Consider the following 14,061-nt stretch of genomic DNA (forward strand, 5'->3'; position numbering starts at 1 on the left):
CCTTGAAGCCTGGAAGCTTTTTACCGATGGGGCTTTAAGCGTTGAAGGGTCAGGGGCTGGTCTTATTCTGATCAACCTAGAAGGGTTAGAATTCACATACGCTCTTCGCTTTGACTTCCAGACAACCAACAACGAAGCCGGATACGAAGCACTGATAGTTGGCTTAAGACTGGCTAAAGAAATGAAGGTCCAAAAGCTTGAAGTGTTCACAGATTCGTTGTTGGTATCAAGCCAGGTGAATGATAGCTACATTGCAAAGGAGCCCAACATGAAAAGGTACAAAGAAAAATCCAAAGAATTGATGAATACCTTCCAAGCATGTAGTATCAAGCAAATTCCCAGGTCCCAAAACAAGAAGGCAGATGCCTTAAGCAAACTCGCATCTCTCACTTTTGCTCACCTTACAAAGAAGGTGTTGGTAGAAGTGTTAAAGGCTCCATCAATTGATGAGTTAGAAGTTCAAGATGTAACCACCTATGAAGATCCAAATTGGATGACTCCAATAAAGAAGTTCCTCAAAAACGGTGAATTGCCTAGTGATCAAACAGAGGCTGAAAGGGTTAAGATCAAGGCAAGGCAGTACGTACTACAAGGTGAAACCCTTTACAAAAAAGGTTATCTTGCTCCCTTGTTAAGATGTGTGGGTCCTGAGTAAAGTCAGTATTTGATCAAAGAAATTCACGAAGGTATATGCGGAGCTCATTTTGGAGCTAGGTCAGTGGTTGCAAAACTTATGAACCTTGGGTATTTTTGGCCCTCAATACACCGGGATACCGCTGAGCAATTAAGGAAATGTGATACCTGCCAAATTCATGCGCCAATCCCAAAAAGTCCCAAGCATGATCTGGTCCCAATAACCTCAGCATGGTCATTCTATAAATGGGGGATGGACATTGTCGGCCCATTTCCCCCAAGCAAAGGTGGAGTAAAATTCTTGCTGGTGGCTATAGATTATTTCACCAAGTGGCCCGAGGTTAAACCACTTGCAAAGATCACGGGCAAGCAGGTCATTGAATTTGTTTGGGAGAACATTATTTGCCGTTATGGATTGCCGGGAGTACTTGTCACTGACTATGGAAAACAATTTGCTGAGAAGCCTTTCAGCGTTTGGTGCAAAGAATACAGGATCAATCAAGTCTTCAGCTCAGTGGCTTACCCGCAATCAAACGGTCAGGTTGAAAGAACAAATCGAAGCATAGTGGAAGGTATCAAAACAAGATTGGGAAGGTATGAAAGCAACTGGCTTGAAGAATTGCCAAGTGTTTTATGGGCAATCCGGACAACTGAAAAAACAAGCCATAAAAGAACACCATATAGCCTAGTATTCGGGTCCGAGGCTGTAATTCCTGCTGAAATAGGAGTTGTAACACAACGAATCGTTAACATAGATCCCGAAACAAACCAAAAAGAGACTATGTTGAACTTACAACTCCTAGAAGAAGCACGAGACCAAGCCGCAATTTAAGAAGCCAAATACAAGCAACGGATGGAAGCCTACTACAACAAGAGAGTCAAGAATGAACGTTTCAAGCCAGGAGACCTGGTCCTTAGAAACAATGAAGCTAGCAAAAAAGAGAATCAAGGAAAGCTTGGCCCAAAATGGGAAGGCCCGTACACCATCCTTGAAGCACATAAGGGTGGATCTTACAAGCTAGCAGACCCAGAGGGTAAAAGGCTTCCAAGGCACTGGAATGGAAAAACCTTGAAAAGGTTTCATGTCTAAACGGGAAAGATCGGTTTGTATTTCACAATGTTGCATTTCAAGAGTCGAACTATGAAAACCTTTTGTAAAAATATCTCTTGAATGAATGAAGTTGTTTTATCAAATTTGTCTTTCTATCCTAAAATCAGGTTGAGAACCTAGCAAGAAACTCCATGGCAAGGGCCATGTAAGGGGTTAAGCTCCCAGGCCACGTCGCTCAATAGGTTCAAGGGTTGAATGAACCTACATAAGGGGTGAGTTACTAAATCAATACAACTCCATGAGACTTATTAATTAAAAATAAAAATTGTCTCATAGACAGGTTTTGAACAGCCTACACCAAATGTTCCTTAAGCCTTAGAAGAATAATCAACAAACAGGCTTACAAAATCAAACAAAAACTAGAAAATAAATAGGATAGGTGCTATGTCTTCTTGTTAAAAATACCAAGGCTAAGTGACTACAGCACTGAACCCTTTAAGGTATAAAACACATAAAGTCAACACAAACTCGACAAAGACAAAGTTACAAGAAAAAGATATAACTCGAAGAGTGGTACAACAACTTGAGCAAAGAGTTATAAAAACTTAAAATACAAACCAAGTCAAGTTACAAAACTAAGAAGCCTTCAAGGCCTTAAGCCACGTAGGTGATAACTCAAAACCCTAAAGGCTTCAGCCAACCTACGGATAGCCAAAAAGCTTAAAAGCTTGAAGCCAACAAAGCTGCCTTAACGAAACAGGCACAAGTATAAAAACAAAGCAAAGAAAATAGTTAAACATAATATCATAACAAAGAAAGCCCTGAAAGACTTTCAACCAATCAAACACGAGTTAAAGCAAGCCCTAGTAACTTGCAAGCTTAAATATTGTTCAAATGGCCATACAGGCCTAAAAGTAGAACCACATAACAAGAACCTTAGGGGTTCCTGCAAAACCTAATATTGTCTAAAGTTAACATTACAAACCACAAATTTTTTTTGAGTGCTAAGAAAGCTACAAATATCCGTTAAACATCAGCAGAAGGCTTGGAAACCCCGGAACCTTCACCCTTGTCCTTCTTTGCTTTCTTCGACTTCTTGGCTTTTGCACCACCATCACCACCTACTGCTGAAGCCTCCAAGCTTGCATCCTTTGAAGCATCTGGTCCACCTGAAAGGGTGTCATCACTATCTCCCGAGTAGGATCTCTTCCTTGAAAGAGAACCCAAGACTTTAGCACGGACTTTTTCATTAAGGCCCTCCGGTTTCAAGCCCTGCAACACAATAAGAGGCTTACCAAAACAAGCAGAAACTTGATGGATATAAGGGTAGGTCAGCCTCTCCATCTGTTCAATGGACCCCTTGAAAACATCGGAAGCCTCAGGACGAAACAAAGGAGACTTCTCCAAAGGATGGCCAGCTTCATGTAACTTATAACCAGCAATGAGACCTTGGTGTTTCCCCAAGTTGAGCAATTTAGTATAAACTTCACCAAGAGCAGAGTTAAAGTCATTGGAGTGAAGCAGATAAGTAACAACTTGTTGAAAACCTTGCTCAATCAACCATTGGTTATCACTGGTAGCTCGGTCAACCAAAGCCTTCAAGCCTTCCTTCACCTCATCAAAGGCTTTTTGTTGAATAGACAAAGCTTCCCTATCAGCTTTAAGTTTCAACCAATCAGCCTCAAAGCTCTTCTTCAAATCACCCATTTCAATGTCGTGCCTCCTAGTCAGTTCACTAACCTTCTTGTCCCATGCTTCTTCTTTCTCAGCAAACCCAGCTATCTCCTTCTTCATCGCAGCCATTGAAGATTTCATCTTATCTTTCTTCTTAGAAAATTCTTCATATTCTTGCATCCTCTTACGAAAACGGGCAATACCCTGAGGAAGCATGGCAGCAAGGTTGCAGGTACTCAAAATCATGCGAGATAACATCATGTCATCATCCATCTCTGCAATGGTGTTATGAACTGAAGGAGGAGCAATATGACTCAGAGCATCTTCACAAACAGCAGCATCCTTGAAACTGTCATCAATTTTCACCGACCAACCAGGAACATACACCTCATCTGGATCAAACCCTTCAACGTCCTTGCTAGAAGAACCTTGAATGGGAGTAGCCATAACCTTCTTGGCTGAAGCTTTCTTGCTATGAACAACAAGTTTCTTCTCCTTTTTAGCACCTACTTCAACACCTTGATCTCCAGAAACTTCAATATCATCACTCAACTCCACTGGCTCAGTAGAGGTGGATTGAGGAGCATCCTTCAAACGACGGGTAGATCGGTGGGTTGAAGCCTTGGGGGCAATAGGCTTAGAAAAACCCTTCACATTGGAAACACTAACATATCCCGTACCCTCAAACCTTTGCTCAACACCTTTAACTACAACACTCTCATCAGGGATAACTGGAACATCCTCATATGCAACATCAGAAGTATCGTCGCTCTTAATGAAATCCAGGGCAGACATAACTGCAAACAAGAACAAAACAGAAAGTATATAAGACACAAATTAAGAAAAACACAAAGAGAGTGAAAAAGAAAAAATGCATACCCGTGCCATTCCTCATCAGAACCGGATCCCGATTGGCCTTTTCCCACAATTTACTAACCCCTAACAAGACTAGCAAATGTTCAGGAAAGGGACGAACCCTTGAAGGGCACTCCCGGATGGCTTTCAGAAAAGCGTCATTCAAATCGGATTCAGAGGGTTCCGGTTCATTGAGAACAGCATCCGGGTGCCTCCACACCATCTTGAAAGGGATAATAGAGTCAGAGACCCAGAAAAAACGATCCTTCCAGGTGCCAAGGGTGGTAACCATGGAAGAGATAAGACAAGCATCCACCTTGGACGTGTCAAAGGTGAACCAATCACCGTTTTTGGCCAATCGAAAAAATCGACGAAAAAGCAAAAGGGAAGGATCATAACCAAGGGCACGACACAAAACCTCAAAATGTAAAACCCTAGCCATGCCCTTTGGATGAATCTGACCAAAGGAAACTCGGTAATATTCCAAAAAATTCAAAACAAACAGTGAAAACGGATAACGGGGGTTCGAAAACTCAAAATGACGGCAATAAAGAGCAATAAAACCAGCCGGACACTTGTCAATCGGAACATCACATGCAGGAGCAGTCGGTTTAAACTTAGTCCCAATACCATATTCCATACAAAACAACTCTACTTCTTCCTGGGTTAATCGAGAAAAGGATTTTGACAAATCCTTACGAAAAGAAAATAAGAAGAAAACTAGGAAATAGGAAGAAAATCAGAACTAACCTGAAGATGGAAAGAAAAGGCAAAGGAAAACTTGAAGGGAAAGTGGAAAAGTTATTGTGAATCTTCAAACAAAAAGGATAAAAATTAAAATTATGATAGTTATTAAACCCCCCCCCCCTCTGCAAAAACCGCCAACCTATAAACTGACACGCATCAATCAAATCAGTTGTCAGTTTTTTCAAATTTGAAAAAACCTCAACCGTTTCCAACCCTTCAAGCTTCGAACCCTTGAAGCCTTTAGGCAATAAAATAAATGTATGAAAGTCAGAAGTCTTTGAGTTCATTCCCCCAAAAACTTCTGACTTGGGGGGGCTGATGACGGGGGTAGCCCAAAGTCAAATATAAATGACTTAAATACATAGATGCCCAAAAGGTTAAACGGTTCAAAGGTTCAAAACCTGGGGAGTCGAAATAAAGCAACTCGGAAACAGTAAGAAGTCACATCTCTGGGTTGCTTCACCAACTCACCAGCCGCAAAAGTAACGCAGGTCCACAGAGCACACTCTTTTATCCGCGGGGCAAAAGGCTTCAACCCCCGAAAGGGTAAGTCCCTCACTGCAAGCATGGTCACTAGTCAAATGCATTCCTCTTTGAGAGATGCCTTCTCCTATAAATGAAACACTTCATTTACTAAGAGGACATTCTCTAGCCAGCCCTGATTCCTAAGATCTCTGGCCATTCACTTCGAGTACTTGCTTCATGCAAGTTACTTTCTTTCACAATCAATACACATATTCCTTTTGCTAATTCATCCGAATCTGAATATACTTCAGAGAAGGATCTTCAGCAAACAACAAGAATAAACTAGTGAACCTCTCTCCACGTCTTGCAAACGTGGGGGGACCCACGACCTGCGTTAGGCAAAGTTGAACCCTTCAACCCTTTTGCCTAAGCAGCCTAGCTACTACCCTTGGTCTATTATTTGTTGCATCAACATAATTCAAGAATTTTTTTTCGATCATTTATTTTGTAACCTTAAAAACTATTTCCCAATAATATAAATTGTACGTTACAAACTTAAATAGTTCTTAACAAACTTAACTTTTGTTAAACATAAATTGTACTTTACAAACTTAAATAGTTCTTAACAAACTTTTGTTAAACATTGTATTTACAAATGCCATGCTTTAGATTAAATACTTATCTATCTATATACTATATATAAGCATTTCCCATGTACAAATTTGTAATTTTACATAACGTACAAACTTTACAACAATATGTACAAGAAAATAAAGCCTTTAAAATTGCATCTTTTCCAAAATTTTAAGACACCCTAAGGGTGTTTTAGGGATTTCATCCATGGAATAACCCTAAAATTAACTCCAGGCAATTGGAATCGTTTCTTCTCCTCACGACCCTCTATGTCTTTGTTATCATTGTTTGGACTTTGGAGGCCATGAAATAGCGAGAACAAAGAGAAGGGACAGAGAGTAGACCTCTGGTAATTGTTTGTGAAGCCCTAATTTCTTCTCCATCTTCCACCGACTCAGGTAAGTAACTCTATACTCGATCTACTCCACCCTGCATATCACATGTTGATATAGTGTTCATAAGATTCTCTTTTTTTAACATCTCTGCTAACCCAATGCCACATGAGCAGGTGAAATTCAGAGCGTGCCCCTCAAGCAACAAAGACATCATACCAGAAGACGATCGATCTATGGTTTGGATACCAGAGTCTTAATTGAAGGCTGCAACCGATTCATCTCATCATATGAAACAAAGGTTTCCTATTTCCTAGCCCTCTAATTTCACAATTGCATTTATTGGTTAATTTTTTGTAGATTTCATGACTTTCGTTTCAAGATCGTACAATTTCAGTAGCACAGGGACAACCATTCGTAACTGATTGGAGCATAGAGTTGTTCTAGAGTTATGCTGATTAATAAATTTGTTGTTCCTTTTGCAGTTGGCTTTAAAAGCTGGAGTGTTCTATGATAAAGTGTCTAACATCACCATTTGGGGAAACCACTCAACGACTCAGGTTACTTGAATGTTTTTGGTTTTGTGTTTATGTTTCATTTGCTGAATGTGATTTGTTTATCTTAGGTTCCAGATTTTTTAAATGCTAAAATACACAGAATTCCTGTCCTCGAGGTTATCAGGGGCAGGAAATGGTTAGAAGAGTATTTTACTCAAATGGTTGAGACGGTAAGTCCGTATTAACTATATCCTCATGTGGGTATGCTGGTTTTTGGTGCTAATTTGCGGGGAAATGTTATGTAGAGAAGTGGAGCTCTAATTAAGAAATGGGGTAGATCTTCGGCGGCATCAACTGCCATTTCTGTTGTGGATGCAATAAGATCACTTGTAACACCAACACCTGAGGGTGATTGGTTTTCAACCGGAGTAAGTTTCTTGTTGATAATTTTACCTTACACACGCTCAACATAAGTTGCGCATCCTTAGTTTCAAAGCTAAATGTTTGTAATGAAAAAAAAAATACAGGTTTATACAAATGGAAACCCTTATGGAATAGCATAGGGTATTGTTTTCAGCATGCCTTGCAGATCTAATATGAGTAAAAACCTCAGTTTTCTTTTAATTCTTCATTTAATATGTATTTTTGAACTCCATTTGAAATACATATATTCATTTTGCTAGGGGGATGGTGCTTATGAGTTTGTCAAAGATGTGATATTCGATGACTACATTCGTAAAAAAAATAAAAAGGTACTTGAAATCTTCACTATTGAATGTTCTTACTTTTCTATAACATTTGATACTAAACTGGCGGCTTCGTTATTGTTTTTCAGTCCTGGATGTCATGGATGGTTGGGATTGGCAGGTATACGAGTTTTCTTATAGAACTAAATTTATCAGGAGTGCTTGGAGTAAAAAAATGGTCTCTTTGGTATATGTTTAAACAGGCCGGGTTGGATTGGGTGACTTGAAAACCATTTCTGTTTATTTTGAGTAACTAATGTGTTAATATGGTTACATAAACTGCATCATAATAAATACTGATGCATTTTTAGTCAATAGTGGATTGGAGAGACCAGACGAGACGAGACGAAACGGTTTGTGTATGCGTTTCATGAGCTAGAAACGCAGCGGTTGGGTTATATACTCTGTGCTCAGACCATGTATTTATTTGACAATCATCTCTTTGAATGTTGTCTCATTTTGTTTTTTCAGAAACCCATAATGGGTAGTGGTTCATAATAGATATAATAATTGAATTTGATATTACTTGGGACACCCGCTGCAACGCGCGTTATCTAAATTGGCATTTCTGGTTCTGTTTGATAAATAAAATAATTAGTGTATGACTTTATCTCTTTCAGTCGCAAGTTGCTGCTTTCAAGAAAGAGAGAGACGCTCTACACAAGGTCAAATCATGGGTTTTCTCTTCGTATGTCAAAGTTATTAAATGTTGGTGGTCCCAGTTTAAAATGGTCAAAATCCATAGAGAGGAACTCAAAAAGAACTAATGAGGTTTGTGTGGATGAAATTCTAGATGTGTATTACCGGTTATGATAAATTAGTTATGGTGGTTAATTAACTGTGAATCTGTGAATATACTCCCTTTATTTTAGGAACCTACACTTGCAGTTGCAGCAGCTAAGAAGAAAAAAGAAAACATGGTGTTGTTTCTGCTACGGCTGAAATAAAAAGCAGGAATAACATGTCAAGTAAGTTGATTAATACTATATTTATGTTTGACTATCACATTCTAAATTTGTATTTATGTGCAGGAGTTCGGATATTTCGTATTGGGTCCATCAGATACAAAATGGATCCTTCTAAGAGGATACTTCAAAGGATTTCAGGTGGTTTCTATATGAAAAAACTACTGGATACCATCGGATGATTAATTAATAATCACCAACCATCTAATAGTGGCTATAATAAGTTACTCTCATAAATTTTGATGGCCATACATTGGTTGAAACCGGAACTGATGTAAACCAAGTCAGTACATCGTTAATCGATTTACTGATTCACGAATGCATATTGGATGGCCATACATTGGTTGAAACCGGAACTGATGTTCGGATTCACGAACACATATTGGACAAACAATTTACCAATTCCCGAACGCATAATGACATGTTACTGTATCCACTGGTTCAAGAACCGGATTACCGACCAAGTAGGGTCCACCACGGGCCACAAAGTTCTGATTTACATAGTCTGGTTCCGTAAATGTACTATTATAGCATGATCCTTTTATTTGAAAGAACAAATTCTTTGTGTAATTATATTTCACATGTTAGTTATTTATAAATGCAGCGGTTAGTGTACATGAAGATGGCTACTTTAAAGCTAAACTTGATATGCAGATGGAGTCCTGAAGACTTTGAACTCTATCAACAAGGTTTGGAAGGTTTAGATATTAAATCTGCTTAATTTTCATTTTGCTGTACCAAATAATAGTTAGGGCAGGTTTGGAATTCAATGTTTTAAATGGTTGATTTTCCATGGCAACATCATTTCAATGTTTTAGGTTATGTTGAATCTGCTTAATTTTCATTTAACATCATCAATTGTAATTTTCATTTGACATGTTTCTCTTTTTAAGTTGAAATTAATTATTATTTTTTTTAAAGAAAATGAATCGGAAGGTTTTGTGCAATGAAAGTATTATGCGGCTATTGTTGAATGGAAATAAATGTTAGAAACCCGGAATGGATTGTGGTTCGTAATAGACATTATAATTGAAATTGATATCAGTCGGGACACCCGCCGCAACGCGCGGGCATTCCCACTAGTTTTATAATATAAACACCATCTTTCAACACTAACAGTATTCCGATAACTTTTAGGTTTTTAATTAAGAAACACAAGTTTTGCATTTTAGGTATTGAAGAAAATACAAGATTTAAAATGGTTATCTAGTGGTGGATCTAGAAAATAATTATAGGGGTAACGTTTCAAAAAAAAAAATAACGTACTTCATACAATGTGACGTAGTTCATACAATGTAAACGAAACAAAAATAGCAGCACAATAATAAATAAATTTAAACATATACCTAGATGATTTCTCCTCTACGGTTTTTGAAAGTTTGAAATCGATTAATGACATCCTCTTCTTTTACTTTATAAAAAGTTTCTTTTTCGACCGCACAAATTAGAGCATTGTTCAAATATTCCTCATCTATTCAATTGCGTAAATCCATCTTGATAAGCTTCATTTTTTAAAAACATATTTCAACGGTTGCGGTTGCAACCGGTAAAACCAACGCTAGCTTCAATGTTCGATATACCAAATGAAAAGTTTCATTTTTTCTGGTTTCCACCAATACACTAGCAATAGGTGGTCTATTGGAGGGATCCAAAGAATATCATTCAAATCGACGATATTTCGTGTTGAAGGACTTGAAGCTGAAGTAACATTTGGACTGAGACCGATATCTTCAGTTTCTTGCATATCAATATCAATACTTGAACTTGGACCGATATCTTCATTTTCTTTCATATCATCAACAATATTTGAACTTGGAGTTGGACCCAAATCATCATTTTCTTGGAATTTTCGTTTAAAAAGATTGCTAATATGACATTATTTTTTTTCATCTTCTATGTTCCCTAATTTTAGAAGAAACATAAAGTTTTAACATAAGGGGTAATGAATTGCAAACGATTCCAATTGTATATAACTAAATAAGCTCTAAATCCTAATAAAATCAATTGCACATTACTACATAAGCCCTAAATCCTAATCAATTCCAATTTCCACATAATACCAATATATTAAGCATAATGAATGTAAATTTCTAAAAGATAATAAATTGTAAATAAACAATTCTAAATAATCAAATCAATTTGCTTAAACAATTAGGATAGGACTATAGGAGAATACCCAAATTAGACTAAAAAATACCTAAATAAGCCCTAGAATAGAGATTAAAATAGAGCTGAACCGATGAAGGTGGACTGGTAGAGCAGGGGGCAGCCGGCCGGGGGGGGGGGGGCACGGGAGCTTGGGTGGCGGACGGTGCTTGTTGGTTGTTGCTCTGATGGTCGTCTGTGCTTGTTGCCTTGTTGGTCGCTGCTCTGATGTTTGTCTTCCTATTATTCTTTTTCTCACAATTCACATAAAAGACTCACAATGAACACATAATTGGACTTTGGGCTTAATTGTTAGATGAGTTTTAGATGTTGAGTATTATTTGGTATTTAATATGGGCTTGTAATAATATTGAAAAGGGATAACATAATTTTTTTAAAGGTAACGAAATCAAAAAACGTCTAAAAAATATTTACACTACTGACGAGCGTTTAAAGGGTAGCGGAGGCTACCCCTTGTTAAATGGTATGTCCGCCCTGGGTTGATCATAACTATTAATTTGATGATTCGTGGCCATCCACAAGTTCAAAATTTTACTTTGTTAAAGGTTAATAGTTTACCTATTTTAGTTTTAATCAAACTTCAAATTCACATGTTTCTTTTTCAAAGATAACAATACATCATTACTCTAAAAGAAGTGACTTTGTCAAAAACATAATTAATTTATGGCGTTAAAAGAAGATTTAGACTAATGTTTTGAATGATATATCACTTTCTAAAATTTAAAAATAGTATATGCATGCCGTCATCCATGACTCGACTCAAAAGGCAAAAGTAATTCCATTTTCGCTTTTAAAAGGGGTTGATCTGGAATTGATGTTTTTTTCAATGTTTTTCTTTTGAATATTAAAAATTAGGGAAAATTCATTAAAAAGCAAATTTTGCTTAATTGCTTAACTAGCATAAAAGGTACTGTAGAGATGACATCTGACCCTTCTTATCACTCGGATTAAAGAGCATTTTGATCCTAAAACACAAATTTTCATTCTTTTGTTTCTCAAAATACAATGCAAAAAAATCTAGTTAAAAAATTTATCACGAAAAAATTAGTACAAAAAAAATTATCACAAAAAATACAGAATAAAAATTTCAGCACAAAAAAATGTGGCACAAAAATCTAATAAAAAAAATCTAGCATAAAAATATTATAAAACATAGAAATACAACACAAATTTTAAGATTTTTTATATATTATTTTTATATAGCAATATGATACTAAAATTAAAGATAAAAAAATGCTCAATTTATTGTGGAATTTAAAATAAAAAAATTGTATACAAAAGTTATGAACTTTTAAAAAATGAGGGAAATTAAAAAAAAAGTAAACATAAATGGTTATTTCAAAAAAACCCTTAAAACCACTCTTTTTTCCTACGTTTCATTTTAGCTATTAATTTAAACATATGTTAAGCCAAACAGATGTTTGGACAACTACAACAGAGGATAGCTTAGACAGTGGTTTCTCAATGTAACAGTATTTATCTCACTAGTGTTTAGTATAGCCTAGATCAGATGATATGATTTGCTCAGATGTTTAACATCTGAGAATCTTTTCTGTTAGAAATATTAAATGTCACTATCAGGGTGACGTCAACCAATCACTTAACAGAGCTTTCGTACTTGAAAAAATAGATCACACCTGTTAGTGATCTATTTATCACACACATCACATTTTCTCTTGTTTGAACTGATTTGTTTGTGTGATCTGCTGAGAGGGAGTTTGTAGAGTCAATCGAGTTGTAAAACATTTGAATCTTTGATGATTAATGAAAAACAATTGTTGATGATGACTTCCAGTTTATGAATATTATTGTGATAATCAATACTTATTTGCAAACAAAGAAACTCAGTTTTTAACAATTGGTATCAGAGCTTGGTCACGTTTAAACTTGATTTCACATTCAGTTTAACACAAAAAGATCGGCTCCTCAAAGATCCAAATTCTGTTCGTAGCTCAGAGTTGTTTAGTGAAGAACTCGTAAAGTGTCTCTCACAGACTTTGTTTTTCTTTAAAAGAATTTGGGAAATGGCACGGAATGATCCCCACAACACAGGCTTCAACAATAAACCACTTGTGCTTGTCAGTTCTAGGTATAATATCTGGCGACGTAGGATGGAACATATGTTATATTAACAAAATACAGGGTGTTGGAGATCTGTGGTTTTTGGACCACATGTCCCAATGGTACCAAGTACTGAAAACCCAAATGTATCAGAGCCAAAGAAGCCTGAAAACTACTCTACTCAGGGCAAGATTATCAAAAACTCGAGCTAGATGCGAAAGCCTTTAGCATTGTGGCTATGGCACTGCCGAATGATATCTATGTCGTCCTGTTACCTTGTGATAGTGCTAAAGAGCTGTGGGATGCATTAAAAGAGCAGTTTGGTGGTACGGAGGAGGTTCTCAAAAACACTCGAGAGATCATTAACCAACAATACAAGACTTTCACACATGTCAAGGGAGAAACCCTTACATAGTAATTTTAAAGGTTTACATGCTTAATTAGTGAACTGAAGTTGGTGAACAAAGAGTTCACAAAAACAACTTTATGTAACTGATTTCTGAGGTCTTTACCTGATAAATGAGATACAATTGCCATAGTGATGACAACAAATCCAGATTTCAAAGAGAGCTTGTCCAGAAAAAGAAGCTCTAGGAAACTGGAAAAGTGTCTGACGAATACGTATTCGGGAACACGACACTTTTGGGTCAAGAAGGATCATCAACAGAATTGATAACTGACTAGAGTTATTATCACTATATTGATATATCAATAGGAATCAACTCTGGTCAACATTCCTCGAACGATGCATTTACTGCTAGTGATGACAGTTGTAACAACCCGCACTTTCGCGCTCGTTACTCTCGTTACGCATAGCCCCAGAGATTCGGATCATAATGTAAACTATATCGCTTACTACGCTACATCACATATTTTCGCTGTCACACCCCCAAAATCCCACCTGCGGAGTACTACCGCTTGGAGGCGTGACTGACCAGGATCCAGCCACCAATCATACTGAACAAGCATATAAGTAATTATAAAAGTTTAACCAACACGATTGGTGTTCCAAAACAAATAAGTTTAAGTTGTAAGCGGAAGCATAAGTTTAAAGTTGTAACATAAGTTCCAAAAGTTTCAAGTTTAACATAGTCTTGTAGCAATCCCTGTCCCACAACGATCCTCCTCCATGCAAGCTCCCACTGAGTACCTATGGTCCTGCAAAGCATGTAGTAACGAGTCAACAACTAGTTGAGTGAGTTCACGGGTGGGCGTTCGTTTTAGTTGTTTCGAAAA

At 37.1% G+C, this 14,061-nt stretch overlaps 1 pseudogene; it reads left to right on the plus strand.

Moving 5' to 3' along the window:
- Nucleotides 1-4,503: 4,503 nt before the first annotated feature.
- LOC110945018 lies at nucleotides 4,504-9,468 on the plus strand (annotated as a pseudogene).
- The last annotated feature ends 4,593 nt before the right edge of the window (nucleotides 9,469-14,061 follow it).

The sequence above is a fragment of the Helianthus annuus genome, chromosome 6 (assembly GCF_002127325.2).
Source record: "Helianthus annuus cultivar XRQ/B chromosome 6, HanXRQr2.0-SUNRISE, whole genome shotgun sequence".
NCBI lineage: Eukaryota > Viridiplantae > Streptophyta > Magnoliopsida > Asterales > Asteraceae > Helianthus > Helianthus annuus.